General features: G+C 41.7%; 1 protein-coding gene across 12 annotated transcripts in view; it reads left to right on the forward strand.

Annotated features, from left to right (window-relative positions):
* The window catches only part of RNLS (renalase, FAD dependent amine oxidase), a 346,559-nt gene that overhangs the window by 147,516 nt on the left and 177,978 nt on the right, over positions 1-21,065 (forward strand). The window lies entirely within an intron of this gene.

Consider the following 21,065-nt stretch of genomic DNA (forward strand, 5'->3'; position numbering starts at 1 on the left):
AGAGAGGGAGGCACAGAATCTGAAGCAGGCTCCAGGCTCTGAGCTGTCAGCACAGAGCCCGTCGCGGGGCTTGAACTCACGAACTGTGAGATCGTGGCCTGAGCCTAAGTCGACGCTCAACGGACTGAGCCACCCAGGCGCCCCTCAAACTTCTTATTTAATAGGAAAACTAAATCATGAAATAGGCACACTTTCAAACTACAGGTCCGCTGTCTGTTCTGAGGTTTGCTCGCAATTAGTAAACAGAACACCCTGATGGAGTTTAAATTAATTAATCCTCGGAATTTCCGGGTATCTGGAAGAAAGTATAAGGAAGCAGCAGATGTCGCATCAGAGGAGACCCGGGCCATTATAAAATTCCAATCCCAGTTCTTTGAAAGAAATACTGAAAAAGCTGTATATATTTTCAGTGATTTGCTATATGCCGTAGATGGGTTTTGAAACAGTAACTGTCTGAGGTAAAATTATATCCATACTGGAAACCACTTTTTTCTTCTAGGTTTCTAATTCATATCCCCCATCCTTCAATATAGGACCGTTTTAAAATCACGCGTGCAATGAATAAGGTGGTGTTCGCAGAAAACGAGATGAGATACCAGGGAAGAGTACACTCTCATTCTTCCGAGAGGAAAGCCACCTTTAATATTTGGAGCTATCATTTAATGTTTAAGTGACTATTTCAAATAGAGCAGAAGTTAATGAAATAAAGACAGAGCTTTTCCCTCCAGAAGCGTTATCCTTATCAAGAGTTAGCTACTTATGAAGAAGGATGATAGACGTGTCGGGCCTAGAAAGATATAAAAAAAATTCTGCCCTTGAGGATCCAAGTGAAGATGAGGTGACAAGAGGGACATAAAAGATGAAATACAAGGCAGTGTGACCTTGTGGAAAGTGCAGTAAAGACAACAAGGATGTGCGGGGTTTCGTGAGGTCTCCTCCTCCGAGGAGGAGCGGAAGATAAACAACATTCTGGGCAGAAGAATGTCCAGCAGCAAAGGCCAGAGAAAACCTGGCGGAGACATGGCAGTGGACCAGACTGGCCGGAGCAGGAAAAAGGCAGAACGAGAGGCTATGACTAGGTCGTATGGAACCTTAAATGCCAGGCTCAGAGATTGGAATTTCCTTCTGTGGGCAAGAGGACAGCCAGCCATCAGAGGGTCTTGATTGATCTTGTGTGTAATGGGGCAAAGGTGCACACGTACTAAGTGAGACACAACAACATGGGTTGGAAAGGAGGGTGTTTGGAGGGGCACCTGGGTGGCTCAGTCCGTTAAGTGTCTGACTCGATTTCAGCTCAGGTCATGATCTCATGGTTTGGGCGATTGAGCCCCACGTTGGGCTCTGTGCTGGGTGTGGAGCCTACCTAAAAGAGGGAGAGGGAGAGAGAGAAACACGGAGGGAACAGAGAGGCGCTGTGGTGACAAAGGCAGAGAGTTGAGTGAGGTGGCCACAAGCCAAGAAAGCCAGCAATCTCCAGAAAGTAGAAGTTCCATAGAACAGATTTTCCCCTGGAGCCTCCATAGGGCGTGAGACCCAACCGACATCTTCATTTTGGACTTCTGGATCCCCAGAGCGATGAGAAAATGAATTCCTCTTGTTTTAAGCCATCAAGTTATGGTAATTTGTTACAACACACCTGGAAACTAAGATAGCTATTTTTAAAATGAGTTAGCCTTAGCCAGCCTTATAGTTAATAAGCCTTAATGACTTATATGGCACTTCGGTGACCAACAAGAAAGATGTGGGCTATGCATAATGTTATGGATAATAATAATACTGGCTTTATGAAATAAGAGCCTACTATATACCAGGCACTGTATCACGGTCTTCCTAAGACATTGTTTCATTTGATTCTCTCCAAAAACCAATGTGATGGGTTTAAACCACCATTTTACAAATGATGAAATAGTTGACCAGATACAGCTAAAACCATGTAAGAGCTGAAGAAGACCGAACCTTCGGGCTCTCCGTCAGATGATCTTCCTATTAAGTGACACATATGCAGTGGAACAGCATCTCAAGGAAGAAGAAAACACCCCTCAAAATTCGAAAATAGAGCAATTAACTTAAATGGTCTTTCTTTTCCAAAAGGCAGCTAAATGTTTGAATAGGTTTTTTCCCCCCTTCTGATTGCTACGTCTTTAGAAATGCAAAAGAATAAGAAGGAACAGGAATTGAGCCTGGAAAATAAAGGCAATGACTTGGAGGAAAAGAAAAAGTGGGCCCAGCCTTGTCTTCCTTCGTTCCCCTCCACTCTCGCCCTCCACAGAGAGGTCAGAGACAGTTCTGGGTGGACAGCGGAGTCCTCTGATCCTGATAGAGTGAGTGGCCCCACCGCAGACCAGTTGCACGTGTAAATGACCTCAGTGGCCGTGTAAATGACCTCAGGCAGAATTATGTTCCGGAACCGGGTCTAGCTTCAGAGGTAGTAGAAGGGGCAGTTTGCTTGTGAGGAAGAGCTAGGGGACCTCCTTGAAATGCCACTTGTATAGCAAACACACCATTTGTAGTAGATGGGATTTCTGTGGGTGCCAAGGGTCTGCTGAAGCCCCTGTTTGAGCCACACTCCCCCTACAGTAGGCTTCGGCAAACGATCGAAAGAATCTCAGACTTGCAGGGAGTCCTAGGGAATCTGGGCCTCTCTACACCTGGCCCTGTTCCTCCAGGGCAGCCAATGGGGTGTTTAAGCAACTCCGCTGAAGTCGTGGCCCAGCCATCAGGGCTGGTTCAGCAGGAGAGCGTAGGCCAGCCTCTCAGAGTGAGACCATTTAGGAAATTGCTTTCAAGGGGGCATCCATAGGATGCTTAAGAACACAGTCCTTTCCGGAAAAGCTACTTCCCTGAGGTCCCACAGATATCTGCTTCAATCCGTCCGTCCTAAAGTTCTCCATCACATTTGTAAAGACCCTCTTGCCCAGGAACACAAACGCGATGCGTAGTTTCGGCTTTCGCGTCTCTGCATGTAACCCAGGAGGTCTCAGGAAGACATCATAGATGGAGATGTGTAACGGAGCTTTAACCTCCTGGCCGCTTACAGTGCCTGGGCAATTCCTGGAGGATCTTGCCAATGGAGGCAGAAAACAGGAACAACGTATGGTTGATCTTTATCTTGAATGAGAACCTTCTTAGCCATTCAGGAAATTCCTCAACTCAGGTTTTGTAAGCCTTTGATGAAACAGACTCTACCATTTCAGATGGCCAAAGTTGAGGACACAGTGCCATGTTTTCAGTAACGTCATTACAAAATCGGTGTGCACAGGGATAGCACCATATGGAGGACTCAACAATGCACGCTTTCTGCATCTCCTAAAAATAACCGAATACACCCTGTGTCAGTTTCCTACTGTAGTAGCGTGAGCAGAACCCAGTTTTAGAGTTGAGTTCAGTTCTCCAACGTGTGACACACCAACTGACTGACCTGGAAAAAAGTCAGGGAAATAATCCCTGAACCTTTATTTCCTTAACTGTGAGACAGGCTTAATGATCCTTACTGAGGTTGTTGCAAAGAGCAAATGCAGTAACACATGAAAGTATCGAGCACGTAGAGGCGAGCAATTAAAAAAGTCTATTGAGTCATTAGCGTCATCAAGGCAAACACATGGCTGCTTATTTCTGCATCTCCAGCGAGAAATTAGAAACAAAATGACAAAAAAAGACAAGGTTCATTGTTTCCCGGATTTCACTGAATGATTACTGAACCTTAGTTTCATTTTATGTGGATTATTTTTGTATTTTAAAAGTCCCTAGTCCTTCATTTCAGGTCACTAACTCCAAAGGGGAGGTGGGCGTTTATACAACACACGAGTGTAAAGTGAGTCAGGGATGTCAATACTGTCACATAAAACTGTATTCATATCTGCATCTTAGAAAGCGTCTACAACGACACTGGGGTGGCTCAGTCGGTTAAGCCTCCGCCTTGGGCTCAGGTCATGACCTCGCGGTTTGTGAGTTCAAGCCCCACACTGGGCTCTGTGCTGACAGCTCAGAGCCTGGCGCCTGCTTCGGATTCTGTACCTCCCTCTCTTTCTGCCCCTCCCCTCCTCACGCTCTGTCTGTCTCTCTGCCAAAAAAATAAATAAACATTAAAAAAATTTTAAAGAGAAGGCATCTACAGTCCATAAGAGCATGTGGGCAACAAAAAGCCAAAATCATAAAGATTCCAGAGAACATAAGCAGCTAAGGTCCTAAGCTTGAAACTTCACGAAGTGAAAATGAAGAACATTTTTTTTTAACGTTTTTTATTTATTTTTGAGACAGAGAGAGACAGAGCATGAACGGGGGAGGGGCAGAGAGAGAGGGAGACACAGAATCGGAAGCAGGCTCCAGGCTCTGAGCCATCAACCCAGAGCCCGACGCGGGGCTCGAACTCACGGACTGTGAGATCGTGACCTGAGCCGAAGCCGGACGCTTAACCGACTGAGCCACCCAGGCACCCGAAGAACATTTTTAATGCACCTTGTTTGTCCCATTTCCCCAGGGTAGATATTAATGTTATGGCGGAAGTCCTCGTCATCGTCTAACAACAGGGACATTTAAATTTATGCAACTCATATTTGGCCTCCGAGTTGCCTCAAGAAATAAGAGTGCCGTTTTATTCAGCATTGTTGGCACTTTGACCTTTTTGGGAAACATGTATTATCTTTCACACTGTATACTATTTGTTACTTTGCCTGTCAGATTAACACAGTTGACTGTTTACACCTGTTTTGTGTAAAGTTTTACTGAGAATAGTTTGCCATCAATTTGGATTCTTGTCATTTAGAAAAGAACTACTTCATTAATCAAAGGCTTTTAAGTCCAAATTCCAACTTGAGCGTGGTGCCTTATACCAAGATTTTCTATAGGAAGCACGTGAGAGGAAACATCACTGTGGAAGGTTGGGGAAATCTCTTCTCGAACCACAGTGTACAAATCCAAGTTTTTGGCTCCCAAATAATAACTACATCCTTCAGAGCCTTCTCTTCAAAAGCCTTTGGAAATTTTGAAACGTATAAAATCTTGATTCAAGGCGCACAACCTCCCCCAGAAGAATTCAGAAAATAAAAATAACCTAGCTGAGCTCCCACTCCTCCCTCCAGACATAAAGTCTAGGAAGGCCAGATTCTCATCCTATATAATTCTGTGAGAATTCCCACAGGGAAATCCACGAAAGAATTCAGAAACCTCCCTCGCGGAAATTCTCATGGAGCTATATAGGATGAGAATCTGGTTTCTCAAAAATAAACATAAAATTCTTTAAGATATGACCTTTTCCCTCAATGAAACCCCAGATGTTAACTGGAGAAGGATAATCTTGGGGCTCCAGCACAATTCTGGGTTCTAGAGAGTTCGGTCAGTTACTCAGCAACTCTATTGCCATAAAGGGACATACAGATATTTGTAAAATTGCCCCATTCTTTTTTTAACCCGATTTTCAATAAGGATACATAGGACAAACCAAATTTTAGGCAGAACGGTAATATATTTGCACATGTAGGGTTTTTTTTAATTGCAAAAATGACATAGGCTTGTAAAACATTTCAAAAATAGAAATGCATATAAAGTAAAAAAAAAAAAAAAAAAAGAAAGCCCTCAAAAAGAAAAATCTAACAGACTTTGTTAGATACAATTCTCATATTTCTCTTCACAGAGCAAAGAGGAAAAATGAGGTCAGGTTATCAGTTGGCAATTGAATAATTTTGAAACCTTCACCTACTTAGAATTCGCTGTAGCATTTTCTCTGAGGAAAAGAGAGTGGGAGTTTTTAATGTGCTTCAACTCTTACGGTAGAGTTGCTGTGATGCAAATACAGAAACAGGAATCAAGGTCAGGGTCAGGAAGGGCAAAGACAGGTTTTGTCATGCTAACTGTGGTCAGAACACTGAAGGTCTAATGAAAGCAGGGAAGGAGGAGCCCCACAGGTCAGACTCCCAAAAGAACTTGGAAGTCAGGCCAGGCACAGAGAGAAGAAAGCCTGGAGGACCAGAGCTGCTACCCGTGAAACCCTAGTAATGGGTCCTCCTCTTTTACCTGCTTTGGACTTTCAGATTAACCAGCTTGTGTGCATTCTGGTCTGGGAGCAGGAATCGATTGCCTGTACAGAGTGTAATGGCTGACACGAACTGAGTACTTACTGCATGCCTGGATCTATTCTAAAGGTCATGTGTGCTCATCTCATTGAATCCTAATGAGATTCAGCAAGCCAATGAGACAGGACTGCTGTTATCCCCACTTTACAGATAGCAAAACTGAGGCTTCGAAAGGTCAAGTAATTTAGTCATATAACGTATAAATGTGTACGAAGTCAACTTTTATTCTTTGAATGTTCCCCTAGGCACACACACCAGTGGCAATATATTCACCTCACTGATGGAGGCGGGGAAGAAAGCCATTCAAAAAAGCACAAATCAACTCAGCCTCATAAATGGCATGGTTGAGATTTTGGTTATAAAATCATCAGTCCAGCCCATTGACTCAAAACGAATCATCTGTTCTTTTGATATGAACAAAACCTCAATGCACTCTTGAATTCCAGTTCTTTCAAATGCCATAGGCCTTTTCTAAGCTTCATAATGACCTTGAGTTATTTTCAACATGAATCGTTTATTTGGGGAGAGGCGGGAGCCGGCATCATTAACAGGCAAAGAGAAGTAAATATTTTACTATCCCACAAAACCATCTCTTACAGGTTCATTTGCCCACGTGCTCATGATCTTTCCCCCTGAACTCCTGTTGCCTTCCCAGCCCCCTGGAGTGTCTGTCTCAACTGAGACCTTCTCACCATGCCCAGAGTGCGACCTGCCTAATGGCTCATACACGCTTTACAGCATCTGCATACTTTCCATCTGGGTACTTTGTTGGAGGCAGCATTGAAAACCAGAGAGGGTTTTGGTACTTCTGCAGTCTCCTTTTGACTTGTTACCTAGAGTTATAGCCCCCACTGCCTGATTTCTCAAAAGTATTCCTCCCTGCCCAAGATCAGACTTCAGTGTACTCACTGCGGTAGATCTGAGAGGCACGGGAGAAAATTGTGAGCTAATTCCTATCAGTTTCCAAGATAAGTTTGGTTAACTGAACGGATCCCAAATAGGCAGGTAGATTGGAGGGGTCATTTCTGAGCAAGACTGGCTTCTCACTACTCACGACCCCAACCCCCACCCTATATGCCATTAAAATAAAAGTTGACAAGGACCACAAGTTTGCTAGTGGCTGCACTGGGCTGTAAACTTCAAAAGAGCCTTCTGCTGGGGAGCCTGGGTGGCTCAGTCGGTTAAGCGTCCGACTTCGGCTCAGGTCATGATCTTGCAGTCCATGAGTTCGAGCCCTGCGTCCGCCTCTGTGCTGACAGCTCAGAGCCTGGAGCCTGTTTCGGATTCTGTGTCTCCCTCTCTCTCTGACCCTCCCCCGTTCATGCTCTGTCTCTCTCTGTCTCAAAAATAAATAAATGTTTAAAAAAATAAAAGAGCCTTCTGCTTTTGTGATTTTCCCATACATCCAGTAAGCAAAATGTGCACATATACTTAAGGATTTCACATTAAGAAGGAGTCATAGTCAGAGTCTCTAAAATCAAGTCTCAGACAGCAGCCTTAGTCTTCTTTAAGAATCTGATAAGCGGTGTGTCCACACCCATATGGATATCACCGTGAGATCCCATGGCTTAAGCAGATGTAGACCAAAGAAAGGAAATGAGAACTATTCCCTGAACCGGTCTAAGAAACAACCTCATCCTTCCCATCTTCAGTTTCCTCATCTCCAAATCCTATGATGTGACTTTCCTAATCTCTGATGCCTCTTTGGCTCTAGGACTTTTAACCATCCTTTTTCTTATGCTCATGGAAAGTTTGCTGTTAGTGCACCGTCGCAGTGGTTAAGACAAACCTAGATGAACTGAAGACCAAATTAGAAGCCTCCTGTGTATTTTTCCAGGTGGATTCAGACCACTTGATTCATGGTAACCAGGTGTCAAGAAGAAACTAACAAAACAAACAAACAAACAAACAGAGCTCCTTACAATCTATTTAATGTGGAAGGCATGTATCTAGAGAACCAGCCTAAATAAGAAAATGACTTACGTTATTTGTACTGATTTCTTCAGATAGAAAGTGTTTTCCATGTCTTTAATTTTGGTACAGATGTATTGTGGAGACTATTTTCTTTTGGTATGAAATACAAAATGAGAGGACCAAAATAAGATCGGGGTTCTTGGGGGCTTACCTATTAAACCCAAATGATGAGTAAAAGATACTGACATGAGGAAACTTTATCCGCACCTGCAAGAGAAATAGAAAATAGCACAGGTCAGATCCGCTCGGATAAACTGAAACATATCTGAATGTGCAAACTGGAGACAAAGCAAGAATCTGATTTGCCCACCAACAAAACCACTGAAGCACAGAAAGGGAGAGATATGAGAAAGGAAGGAAGAGGTCCTTTAACCTAAATGGAAAATGCGACCCACCCTCACCCCATTTTACCTCACTGATGCCTAATTAATAGTCTGGGCCAAGCTGCAAACAGAGCAGTGAGCATTTGGTTGCCTACTGGGAGGAAGTTCATAAGTATGAAGCAAGGAAGGTGTTAAGATCAAGTTGACATAAGATGGAGTCAGTGTGCGACCAAGTAGGTGAGAACTTCTTGAAAGAAGACTCATCTCTGTGAGGGAGGGAACACACCGCCATTCACCATTGTTTTCCCAGTGCCGAACACGGTGCTTAATTGATATATGTCGAACGAATTAATGAATGTCAGGTAATGTTGGGAATGGAGTTGCAATTTGCTCATGGGAAGAATGGAGGAAACTATAGGCCAGCAAAAGCTATTAACAGAGTTGGAGCATAAGATGCAGATTAGTGAGGAGGAGAGGGCAGAAGAAAAGACCAAGAAAAAGACATTTACTGCCAGAACAGGATCCAGGAGCACAGTGCCTGGAAGCCTTTGAGTGGGAACCAGGAGATCTTCGCTTCAGCCTCTGCCTCAGTGTATTATTACGTGACCTTGGGAAGGGGATCTGACTTCCTGGTTTCCTCTTAGTCACAGGAGCTCACATTTTCTCTGACTTTAAAGGGACATAAGAGATTCCTCAAACACAGAGGTGAGTAAATACTCCTCCTTTAGGGCTGGGATGTCCCTCCACAGATCTATGTCCAAAACAAAGATGTTAAATATTTCTAGTCTCTCTTCAGAATCAGACCTAAGGATGAATGTTTATTCATTCAACACTAGTCATTATTTGATGGATTCTATTTGAAGCATGGGTAAAGTTTTCTTTATGTTGAGAAGCTCAGTGGTTTGGGGCACAATCTACAGAGAGCAATTGAGAAACCACAGAATATTTAGAGTCCCTTTATTTTTATTATTAAGTGTCTTGAGAGAGTGGTTGAGGTACGTGTGTAATCCCCTCAGCTCTCCCCCATTTCTCTTCCCCAGCCATCTGATCTCAAGCCTCCTCCAAGGTCATCCATGACTGTCCAAACCTTTGGATATTGTTCAGGTCTCTCTTTTTTCAACTTAGGTTGAAGTATTTGATATTAATGATCATTCCCTCTTGGTCAAAACATCCGCCTCACCTGGGTTTTCTATCAATGACGTGTGTTCCAAATATTTATAAAGTGAGCTTGGAACCACAGAGATGTGAATACAGATCTCCCCTTTGTCATCTTGTGAACCCAAACAAACTATTTAATCCCAAGGCAGTTTCTTCATCTATAAAATCAGGTGCTTGTGGCTTCATTCAACACCTTCCTTGCTGTGAGGATTTCATGAAGGTAAATCATGGTGCCTGGCACATAGTAGAAAAATAAGATCAACCTGAGTTCTATTTGGATTTCCCTTTGCTCCATCCACACTGCTACTATCTTATTTCTGTGAGTTATTTCAGTGGCTTCCTCACTGGTCCCTCCTGCCTTCAGCCTGTCATGGCTCCAGTCCTTGCCTCACCTGCGGACTTTCTGAAATACAAATCTGATCATATCACATCCTACTTAAAGTTCTTCAGGGGAATCCGGTGATCTGTAGGATAGGTGAAGTCCAGAATCCTAAGCATCATGTGACCCAGGCTCGTCTCCACAGCCTCACCAACAGCCACGACAGTCTCCCACACCCTTCACTTTGGCCACATTGGGCTACCTGTAGTTCCCTGAGTGTCCTGTGCGCTCACACACCTTCCAACCTTTGCACCTGACTTTGCACTCTACTTTGAAAGCCTTTTCCTTCCTTCTCTGGCTGGATTAATTCTGTGTGTTCTTCAAGATCCAGCTCACCAGTATATCTTTTTAAATTCTTTTTAAAGCAGACAGAGTTGACTCTCCCTCTACAGTGCTTCAGTCTTCTCTAATGCACACATTATGTTTTCGCCATTAATCTTGCTTATCTGTCTTCCCCATTAGGTGTGTGCTCCATGAGGGGCTGTATCTATGCCCTGTTCTTTGCATAGGGCCTGGCAGCTAGTATGCTCGATACACGTTTGTTGACTTAATTACATAAACAATGAGCTGTGTTTGGGCAGGGACAGAGTGAAAAAAAAAAATAGAGCATGGAGTTTGAGCCAGTATGAATGTGAGGGTGAGTCAACCAGCAGTAAGTGGGCAGATGTTCGGAATCAATGATGAAGGCAGTGTGGAACAGAATTAGAGTCTGGGTAACAACAAACATGAGTATAACATGGTCCAGCGAGGAGACCAATTTGACCTTTTCAAAATAAAAGGAATATAGAGGAGTATAAACGTTGTAGAACATGGAGCAATGATCAGATGCTCATATGTAAGTTTTTTGGAGTGCACAGAGTGAGATAAGGCCCCAGGATCACTGTGGGGTTGACCATCAGGCTGTGCATGACCAACTTCTACAGAAATCATTGACTGATATGAGAAGCAGCCGAGGGTATTGTGGGAAATCTCCTCAGGTGTTGGAATCATGAAAAGTTAGCCGACTGTGAGGAGGGAATCAGAGTTCAGCCACATAAGAGCTCCCATAGAAGAATGACATTGGAATCTTGTGTTTCTATGTGTGTTTGTATGTCTTCTAACTCTTGTCTAAAGATTCCCTTAAGCCACCTCAATACATTAGAAAGAGCTGGTGATATTGTGTCATCACATGTCTCAAGCTCTCATATTTTAGCACTGACCACTGTGCTTATGTCTTAGACATCATATTTTTGTGGGGACTAGTTTATTTTGTGACTTCCTGGGACCAAAATTATAATTTAGTTTCAGTCCTCACAACACCTTTCTTGTTTGAACTTAGTAGCAAAATGTCTAGAGAGGACAACTGAGAACTACAAATTTAACCCTTTGGAGCTTTTGTTCTGATATGGTCCAAACTCAAGTTTTCTTTTCTGAAGTTGTAATGGAAAGACGAATAAAATGAGAAATAATAAATAGAAAAATTGTACGATAAAATCATTAACTGTGAAATTATGATCAAAATTTCAAGTTCTCTAGTGTAATCATTTAAATGATAAAACTGTAAATATTTTTAATGACTTATTGAAAGGTATGATCTCACTTTGATCTGGAATCTTAAAAAACTAAACTCAGAGCTACAGAGAACAGATCAGTCGTTGTCAGAGTCATAGTTAGAGGTTGTGTGAAATGGGTAAAGGTGGCCCAAAGTCACAAACTTCCAGTCATAACATAAATAAGTTCCGGCAATGTAAGGTACAGCATGGTGGCTATAGTTAACAATACTATATTGTATCTTTGAAAGTTGCTGGTAGAGTCTTAAATGTTTTCATCACAAGAAAGAAAATTTCTAGCTATGCAAGGTGATGGATGTTAACTAACTCTATTGTCATGATCATCTCACAATATATACATATATCAATCATTAGGTGCACACCTAAAACTAATACAATGTTAGGTCAGTTATATCTCAATAAAATGGGGAAAAACAGATTTTAAGAAAGACCTTTAGAGTTTTACGCCTTTATGAACCTTAGCATAAAATGTTCCCTGTATTCGCTGCTCTTCTATGAATATCACCATCATATAGACCAGAAGTTGGCAAACTAGAGTCATGGGCAAATCTGGCCTGACCCCCGCCTTTGTAAATAAAGTTTTATTGGAATGCAGGCACACTTACTTATTTATGTATTGTCTATGACTGATTTCATGCTAGAATGTAACAAAATCTGTATGATACACAAAGCCAAAAATATTTACCATCTGACCCTTTGTAGCAAAAGGATGCTGGTCTTCAACATGACAGTGGTTATTAAGGCAAGTAAGTAAAGCCTGTTCTTTAGAGTGTAGAACCCAGAGCTACTGAGCCCACAGACTTCAGGGCAATTTATCTTAAAAAGTGAAAAAGAAAAACACTTTTAAAAGAAAAAGCTACCAACCATCAACATGAATTTCAACTCCACCAGCAATGTTTTCAAACAACTAGCTATCAGAGTTGCTTGCTTACCACCAAATATGTTCGGAACCTTAATATAACGAACATCCTATGTGCATAGTAAATGAGCTATTTGTCTCTACTACTTTATTTAGTCCTTTGAAAACCATAAGTGACATTCATTTGCAGACACAGGGGCGATGGTCTGCAATCTAGAACTGATTTCTTGGTAGAAAGTGGAGAAGAAGAGATATAAAACCATTTTCTAAGTCAGGGGCCCTAATGACTCATAAAGTCTTTCTGGGCTCTATTTAAATCATTTGAAACTGAAATTAATGATTCATATATGTGATGGCTCTTGCAGAAGTAAGGAAGGAGTCGTGATTCATCCAATATTAGTGCATGAGCTTTGTTCTTATGGCACAGGGTGCAGAAATGCATTTCCAGTGCCTTGAGATGTATGCTTTTACACATTCTTTCTCCAAAGAAGATTTTGGATTCCAAATGGAAAACAAGGCTAATGAAACTATCTTCCCAATCACATTACTGCAAAAATGTTTACAAACAATACCTGAAAATGAGAAGTCATTCCTGATCCCTTTGACTGGACATAGTGGCCTTGGTGTACATTTAACTAGTGACCAAATGTGTAAAAAAAAAAAAAAATGACATAGCAGAAAGCGTTCTGAACAGTTGAACAATTTGGAATACAGTAACATTTTTATAAGTTGGATTATATTTTCCTACCAACTTAAATGGTATTCTAGAAATGGGTCTTCATTAAGGTTTCTTTTCTCACCATATTATCTTTTAAAAACCATGGACAATTAAAACAAACCATGCTTGGGGCATCTGGGTGGCTCAGTTGGTTAAGCGTCCGACTTTGGCTCAGGACATTATCTCATAGTTAGTGAGTTCAAGCCCTACGTTGGGCTTTGTGCTGACAGCCTGGAGCCTGCTTCAGATTCTGTGTCTCTCTCTCTCTACCCCTTCCTGACTTGTCCTCTGTCTCTCTCTCTCAAAAATAAATAAACTTAAAAAAAATTTTTTTAATAAAATAAACCATGCTTTTCATAGAGAAACATAATTTACTACCAAGCCAACTCAAATCCTTTCGGATGCAAGGAGAGTTATAAAAAAATAGGGGCACCTCAGTGGCTCAGTCAGCTAAGCGTCCGACTCTTGATTTTGGCTCAAGTCACGATCTCACAGTTGTGGGATCGAGCCCCACGTCTGACTCTATGCTGGCTAGCAGTGGAGAGCCCGCTTGGGATGCTCTCTCTCCATCTCTCTTTTCCTCCCTTGCTTGCACTCTGTCTCTTTCAAAATAAATAAATAAACTTAAAAAATATTTTAAAAATAAATAATAAGCCAGAAAAGTATTTCCAAATTTAAAAATATGCTATATATAACACCAGATTGGAAAAAGTATCATTCACTATCTAAAATGTGGAAAGGGAGAAGTCCCATCTCTCTGTGTAATCCTTACAGATTAAATGAGAAGAAAAAAAGAAAAGAGAGAATAGCTTTCCCATCTAACTGAACGACTCTTTTCCTCATAAAGCCGCCATGGTTATCTCTTTAAGATCTATTTTGGCCACTTTCTAGACGTCCTTAGCCGAGGCGCTGAAGGTCTAGTCCAGACATATTTAGCAATTGCATTTCTGGGACTTGAGTGCTCTCTCTTTAAGAATTTGCCTTTGTGGCCTTTTGTCTGTCCACCGCTGGGGACGGCAGGAAGGCAAGTAACATGAAAACATCCAGCCAGTCAGTAGAGAGCATGGCAGAGCCAAAGTTCATACTAATAATGATTTCCTGAGATGGACGGATTTTTATGCCCCATGTTCACCCCCATTGCAAGGCACATCACCAATGTCTTTCATGTTTTGCCGGCAAAAATGGATTTCCACGTATTACAGAGTTAATACTAATACTGAAATTAGAGTGCTCTAATAACGACTTTCCGAGCAGAGACCCTGCTGGCTGTCCTTAGCCCCAACAATTGTGATCCCCTCAGGCCAGCAGCTGTAGCAGGGCGGTGCTAGGCAGCATGGGGCCTAGAACTACACCCGTTCTATTTGGTTCTATTTGCGTTTGGCTCCTAAGCACTTAATAAATATTTGTTGACCTACTGAAGGAACTAGAGTTGGCCTTTCTTCGATTATTTGCACTAACTCCTGCTGTTTTCCCTCCATTTTCCTCTCCTGACGATTTCATCTGTTACCTTCATTCATGGTCATGCCTCTCTCCTCTGTACTGGTATTAATTCTCCTAACGCGTCAGTCGCATATAGCAAGGTCGTCTCTCTTTTCCTCACTCTCTCAACCATAAAGGAACCTAAGACACGGTATCCACGGGGAAAAAAAGAATCACAAACCAGACCGAGCCAGCAATGAAAACTGTAAGCCAGCCTTTCCCTGCTGTGTTTCTTCATGGACAGAGAGCGGAGGCGGTCGAGAGAGTGGAGATTATGTTCTTTCACTGGTAGTGGGCTGGCACAGTCCACGCGCACCAAGAGCTTAATAAGATCTTTTTGATGTTGACGATTATGATAGTTCAAGGGAGCAGGAAATTGAAAGAATCAGAGAAGGAAATGAGGCCTCATCTATGTCTGCCAGATTTGTATCAGCAGTCCACACCAAAGCAATGATTTTTACCCACATCTATGAGATTTGAACGTAAATCACTAGATACGCATCATTTAGTTATCTTTACAATTTCAAGGAGGTTACACGAGAATCATCTCAAGGTGGTCGTCTTCCCTGTGCTCAGAGATCCTCAGAGAAGGAACATTTCCAATTTCCCAGGTGCCAGGAAGCTTTCCCTAAGCCTAACTATAATTCTTTCTTCTGTAATAGAAGCCCGAACTCTAACCAGCTGACTAAAACAGCAACTTATCTTCATCTGGATAATATTTCTCTGCCTACTGGAAGGTTGTTATTACAGCTTCTCTGCACTCCAGCATTCCTTCCCCCGAGCCAACGGATCCTAGTTCCCTTAGCTTTGCCTGTTTTGTAACCCTTTCAACACATTTCTGTCTGTCCTTTGGGTAGTCTCCAAGTATACGACATTTCACTAAGATGACCTAAAAATAAAGGAGATGGGCTTCGAGCAAAGCTGAGTCAGGTATCTGGATTGCTTCATGGTTTCTCTGCTATGGTTACTTATGCACCTTACATTATCAAGTTTGAGCTGTCCATTGGAACACCGTTTTGCTGCTTCCTGGTAAGTTCGGAATCCATTATGATCTTTGGATCTTTCCCATTAAACGTGAGTCATGTTTTCCCCTTTCTCTAACTCAAGATTAAGTTCTTTCTCTGGGTAAATTACTCTCCCATTTTGAATGACTTGGCCCCTGACTTAAGGGTTGAGAATAGTTCTACACTCCTACCTTTCTTTTTTAGGAAAATCCTTTCCTATTTTCTCAGCAGAACAAAATGTCCAAAAAATATGCCACCTATAAGAGATAGTAGAGGTCTGAAATGTAGAGAAGGTTAGTCCAGCTCCTTCATTATAAAGATGATGACACACTTAAGACTTAAAGGAATTAAATAGTTTGTCCCACATCACAGAGATTCCCAGGAGCAGAGGCAGGTTGAAGGCAAGGTCATCTGATTCTCCCTTGCATGTTGTTTCTCCAACACACAAAGCCTTGTAACACACTTTATGCTACACTAACGAGATGGACAGGGGACGACTGCCCGACGAGAAAGGTATGGAAATTGTAAATCTGAAGCAATTTCATAGAAAGCTACTTTTATTGTAAATTATGTGATCTTACCAATGAATAGTACATGCGTTATAAACTAGACTTGCCTACTACATTATGCTGGAGGATTTTATGTATTCAGTTGGCCGGACCCAAAAAAAACCCAAAATCTACGAAACTCTTCAGTTAATCAAAACAGGTTCTTCCTCATTGCACTGTATACAAATGTGTATAAATGTGTGCAAGCATAGAGAGCACAGAATCGTGAGGCCAGAGTCAGCAATTATCAGTATGTGGTTAAGGTCGTTTTGGCCGTAGCTCTCATCTGTCCCTCGTAATTATTCCATGGAAATCTCAGGCCTCTTATCATTTCATCTGTAAATAGTCCAGTGTGAATTGCTAAAACATGAAGGTGCTCTTCTAAAACCATAACCACAATAGCTATCACACCCACAAATATTAACAATAATTTCTTAACGTCCGGTGAGTATCCAGTCACATGATTGCTTAATATCATCAAATAGCTAGCCGGGGTCCACGCTTCCCCAATTTCCATCTGTGTGTGTACGTGTAACAGTTTGGGTCCTTCAGTTGACATATGTCTCTTAAGTCCCTTTCAATCTATGGGGCCCCTGTCCTTTTCTTTTCTTCCCCTCGTGGTTTTCTGTTGAAGATACCCAGGGTTATCTTGTATAGTTTCGACAGTCTGCATTTTGCCAAACATGTCCCCATGGTGTCACGTAGCATGTTCCTCTGAACCTTGTATTTCCTATAAACTGATGGATGGGTGTAGAAGATTGATCATATCCAGACTCACCGCGCGTGTGTGTGTGTGTGTGTGTGCGCGCGTGTGTGCGCGCGCCCGCGCGCAGAGAAGACCACTTCATGGGTGACAGTGTATTCTTTTATCAGGAGATAAGCTGTTATCAACTATTGATGACTTTTGCCAACATCCATTAATTCGTTAGAAATTTCCAAAAATGTGATATTTGACTTTTTTAGCTAAATCAGTTCTAAAGAACATTCCATTCATTAACTTGTAGGCTGTTCTTCTTTACTTTTCTCAATATCTCCTCAGTGATTGCTTGTCTAGAGCCTGCACTTTTAGAGATTATCCTGTAAAGTGTACAATACTTCCTGAGTTCTTGCATGTTCCTAAGAGTTGCCCTATGGCCTTTTTTACTTAAAGATCCTTTGGGCTGGTTATAAAATCTGTTGCTCACATTTTTCTTCCTTTGAGTGTTTTAAGTGCAATACTTCATTGTCTTCTGCATAAAATATTACTGTGATGGGGTGCCTGGCTGGCTCAGCCAGAGGTGCATGCAACTCTTGATCTTAGGGCTGTGAGTTTGAGCCCCGTGTTGGGTGTAAACAAAATAAATAATAAAATAAAATAAAATGAAATAAAATAAAATAAAATAAAATAAAATAAAATAAAATAAAACAAAACAAATCTTTAAAAATATATTACTGTCACAGAGCCTGATAACCTGAATTTCTTTTTTTTTTTTAAGTGTATTTATTTTGAGAGAGATAGAGAGAGTGCAAGCGAGGAAGGGGCAGAGAGAGGGAGAGAAAATCTTAAGCAGGTTCCACACCATCAGCGTGGAGCCTGATGTGAGGCATGATCTTGAACCATGAGACCATGACCTAAATCAAGACATGCTTAAGACACCCCCGAATTTCTTTTCCTTATAAATGACTTGGATTTTTTGCTTGGATACTCAAAAGATTTATTACTGTTTTTTAAAAGAAAATTTTAGCTTTAAAACTGAAGTCTCATAGTTTTACTAGAACAAAGCTCAGCAACGGCTGTTTTTGGTTGATTTTTTTTTTTTTTTAGGGACATGATGTGCTCTTTTAATATGTATTTTTGATCATATTTCTTTTAAAAAGACCATGTGTAGGGGTGCCTGGTTGCCTCAGTCAGTTAAGCATCTGACTTCGGCTCAGGTCATGATCTCATTGTTCGCAAGTTTGAGCCCCACGTCAGACTCTGTGCTGACAGCTTGGAGCCTGGAGCCTGGTTCAGATTCTGTGTCTCCCTCTCTCTCTGCCCCTCCCCTGCTCAAGCTCTATCTCTGTGTCTCTCTCAAAAATAAATAAACATTGAAAAAAAAATGTTTAAAGGACCACGTTTAGTATTTGTGCATTCCGTTGCTCTGGTTTTTCCCTCCGTAACTCCTATCCAGTATCTCTCCAGCATGCTTTTGTCGTCTGTAGGGAAATTATTCTGCCCCTTCTTTGTCAAACTCCCAGTCTTTCAGGTCCTTTTCAGTCACCTCTCTGTGAATCCTTCCACAATTTCGGTAAGAAATGACATGTCTAGGGGCTTCTGAGTGGCTCAGTCAGTTGAGCGTCCAACTTCAGGTTAGGTCACTATCTTGCAGTTTGTGAGTTCGAGCCCCACATTCTGCTTGCTGCTGTTAGCACAGAGCCTACTTCAGATCCTCTGCCCCCCTCTCTCTCTCTGCCCCTCCCCTGCTCTCACTGTCTCTCAAAAATAAAATAAAACATTAAAAAAAAAAAAAGAAAGAAACAACATTTCTATCCTTCTTACTCTCATAGTACTCTTATTTTGACACTATCACATAATTTGTTTACATGCTTAGTTTTCCTGTTAGACCATGTTTCCCGCTGCAGGAGAAATATAGCATGTTAATCGACATATGTGTTAAGCACAGGGCTTGGCATATAAAAGGCATTAAAATGCATGTATTTTGAATGAATGAATTGACAGTTGACTATCAATATGCCATTGTAAGTGCCTGAGCCATCACTGCCCATTAAAAGCAGCCTTAAATTAAATTCAACTCGTAGGGGTGCCTGGGTGGGTCAGTCGGTTAAGCGTCCAACTTCGGCTCAGGTCATGATCTCACAGTTCGTGGGTTCGAGCCCCGTGTTGGGCTCTGTGCTGACAGCTCAGAGCCTGGAGCCCGCTTCGGATCCTGTGTCTCCCTCTCTCTCTGCCTCTCCTCTGTTCACTCTCTGTCTCTCAAAAATAAATAAAACTGTTAAAAATTTTTTTTAAAAATTCTACCCATTCAGGACTTTTGTTTCTCATGGAAAGATCCTGCTTTCTCAATTTTGGGGAGTTATTCCCAATGGTTGTATGTCACATAGATTTATTTAGAAGGATATCTTCATTTTTTATAAATATGTAATTGAAATACCTCAACGTGCTATCCAGTTTGATTTCTTTAATATTATTTCTTGCATATTTAGTATTTAAGTAACATTCATTTCTTCCGTCCTCTAACAAAACATTTTAATTTTACTTTAGAAAACAAAAATTCAAATTATACTAGATGTTCAATTCCAGGACTTTGCCCCAACTTTTTGCCCCTTACCCCAGTATACTAGGGCTGCTGTTGATTTGCAAGGTTACTTTTACCTTTGAGAGAGACACCAATTACGAGAAATGCACTTTTTTTTTTAAGTTTATTTATTTTGAGAGAGCAAGAGTGGGGGAGGGGCAGAGAGAGGGAGAGAGAAAATCCCAGGCAGGCTCTGTGCTGACAGTTCAATGCAGGGCTCGAACTCACGAACTATGAGACCATGACCTGAACCAAAACCAAGAGTCCGACATTTTACTGACTGAACCACTCAGGCGCCCCAAGAAATGTACTTCCAATTATTCTGAGAAAATCAGTTGAAAGACCAATATGACAAAACACACATGAACAAAATCAACATGTTTTTCCATAAACCAGAGAGAGAGAGATGCAAAGTTATGGAAGTTGAACAAAGTATGGCATTCAAGGTCACACTGAGGAGCCGTGATCTTGTAGACGGGTGGTTCTCAACTCAAACAAACCCTATAGTAAGCTGAATAACGGCCACCTAAATATATCAGGCTTGACTCCCTGGAACTTGCAAATGTTAATTTATAAGGAAAAAAAGATCTTTGCGGATGTGATAAGGTTAAGCATCTTTAGATGAGGAAATTACCCTGGCTTATCTGGGTGGACCCTAAATCAAATCACAAATGTCTTTCTCAGAGAGAGGCAGGGGGAGGTTAGGCATAAACACCACAGAGGAGGAAGCAGGGTGCCTGGGTGGCTCAGTCAGTTAAGCATCCAACTTTAGCTGGGTCATGATCTCATGGTTCGTGGGTTCAATCGGACTCTGTGCTGACAGCTCAGAGCCTGGAGCCTGCTTCTGATTCTGTGTCTCCCTCTCTCTCTGCCCCTCCCCTGCTCACGCTCTGTCTCTGTCTGTCAAAAAGAAACATCAAAAAATTTTGTTAAAAAAAAAAAAGAGGAGGTCACATGACCACAGAGACAGAGATTTGTGATGGGGCCACAAGTCAAGGAATGTTGTGTGGTGGCCTCCCGAAGCTGCAAGAGGCAAGAAACAGCTTCTCGCCTACAGCCTCTGGAGATAGCACAGCCCTGCCAAGAAACTGATTTTGGCCCGGTGAAACTGATTTTGGACTTGTAGCCTCCAGAACTGTGAGAACATAAAGTTGTGTTCTTTTAAGCCACGGGGCTTGGGGTAATTTGTTACAGCAGCCACTGGAAACTAATACCAACCCGACATCCTCTTTTATTAATTGAGATATAATTCACATACCATAAAATTCACCCCTTTAAAGTTTATAATTGAGTGGTTTTTCGTATATTCAAAAAATAGTGGTTTTGATTTGCAGCCATCACCACTAATTCCAGAACATTCCATCACCCCAAAAAGAAACTCCATGCCTGTTACTAGTCACTCCTTATTCCCACTCCTGGAAATTATTAATCTACCTTCTGTTTCTATGGATTTGCCTCTTCTGGACATTTCATATAAGTGGAATCATACAATTACGTGCCCTTGTGCCTGTCTCTTTTTTCTTAATAATGTTCTCAGGGATCATCATATTATAGCATCAATCAGTACATCCTTTTTGTTTCTTGCTAGATAATCCCTTGTGTGGATAAACCACATTTGTTTATCATTCATCAGTAGAGGCATATTTGCTTGCTTCAATGTTTTGGCTATTATGAATAATAACAGTTCTATGAATATTCATGTTTTTGTGTGGGCATATATTTTCACC

Source organism: Panthera onca, chromosome D2 (genome assembly GCF_046562875.1).
Source record: "Panthera onca isolate mPanOnc1 chromosome D2, mPanOnc1 haplotype 2, whole genome shotgun sequence".
In the NCBI taxonomy this organism is placed as follows: Eukaryota; Metazoa; Chordata; class Mammalia; order Carnivora; family Felidae; genus Panthera; species Panthera onca.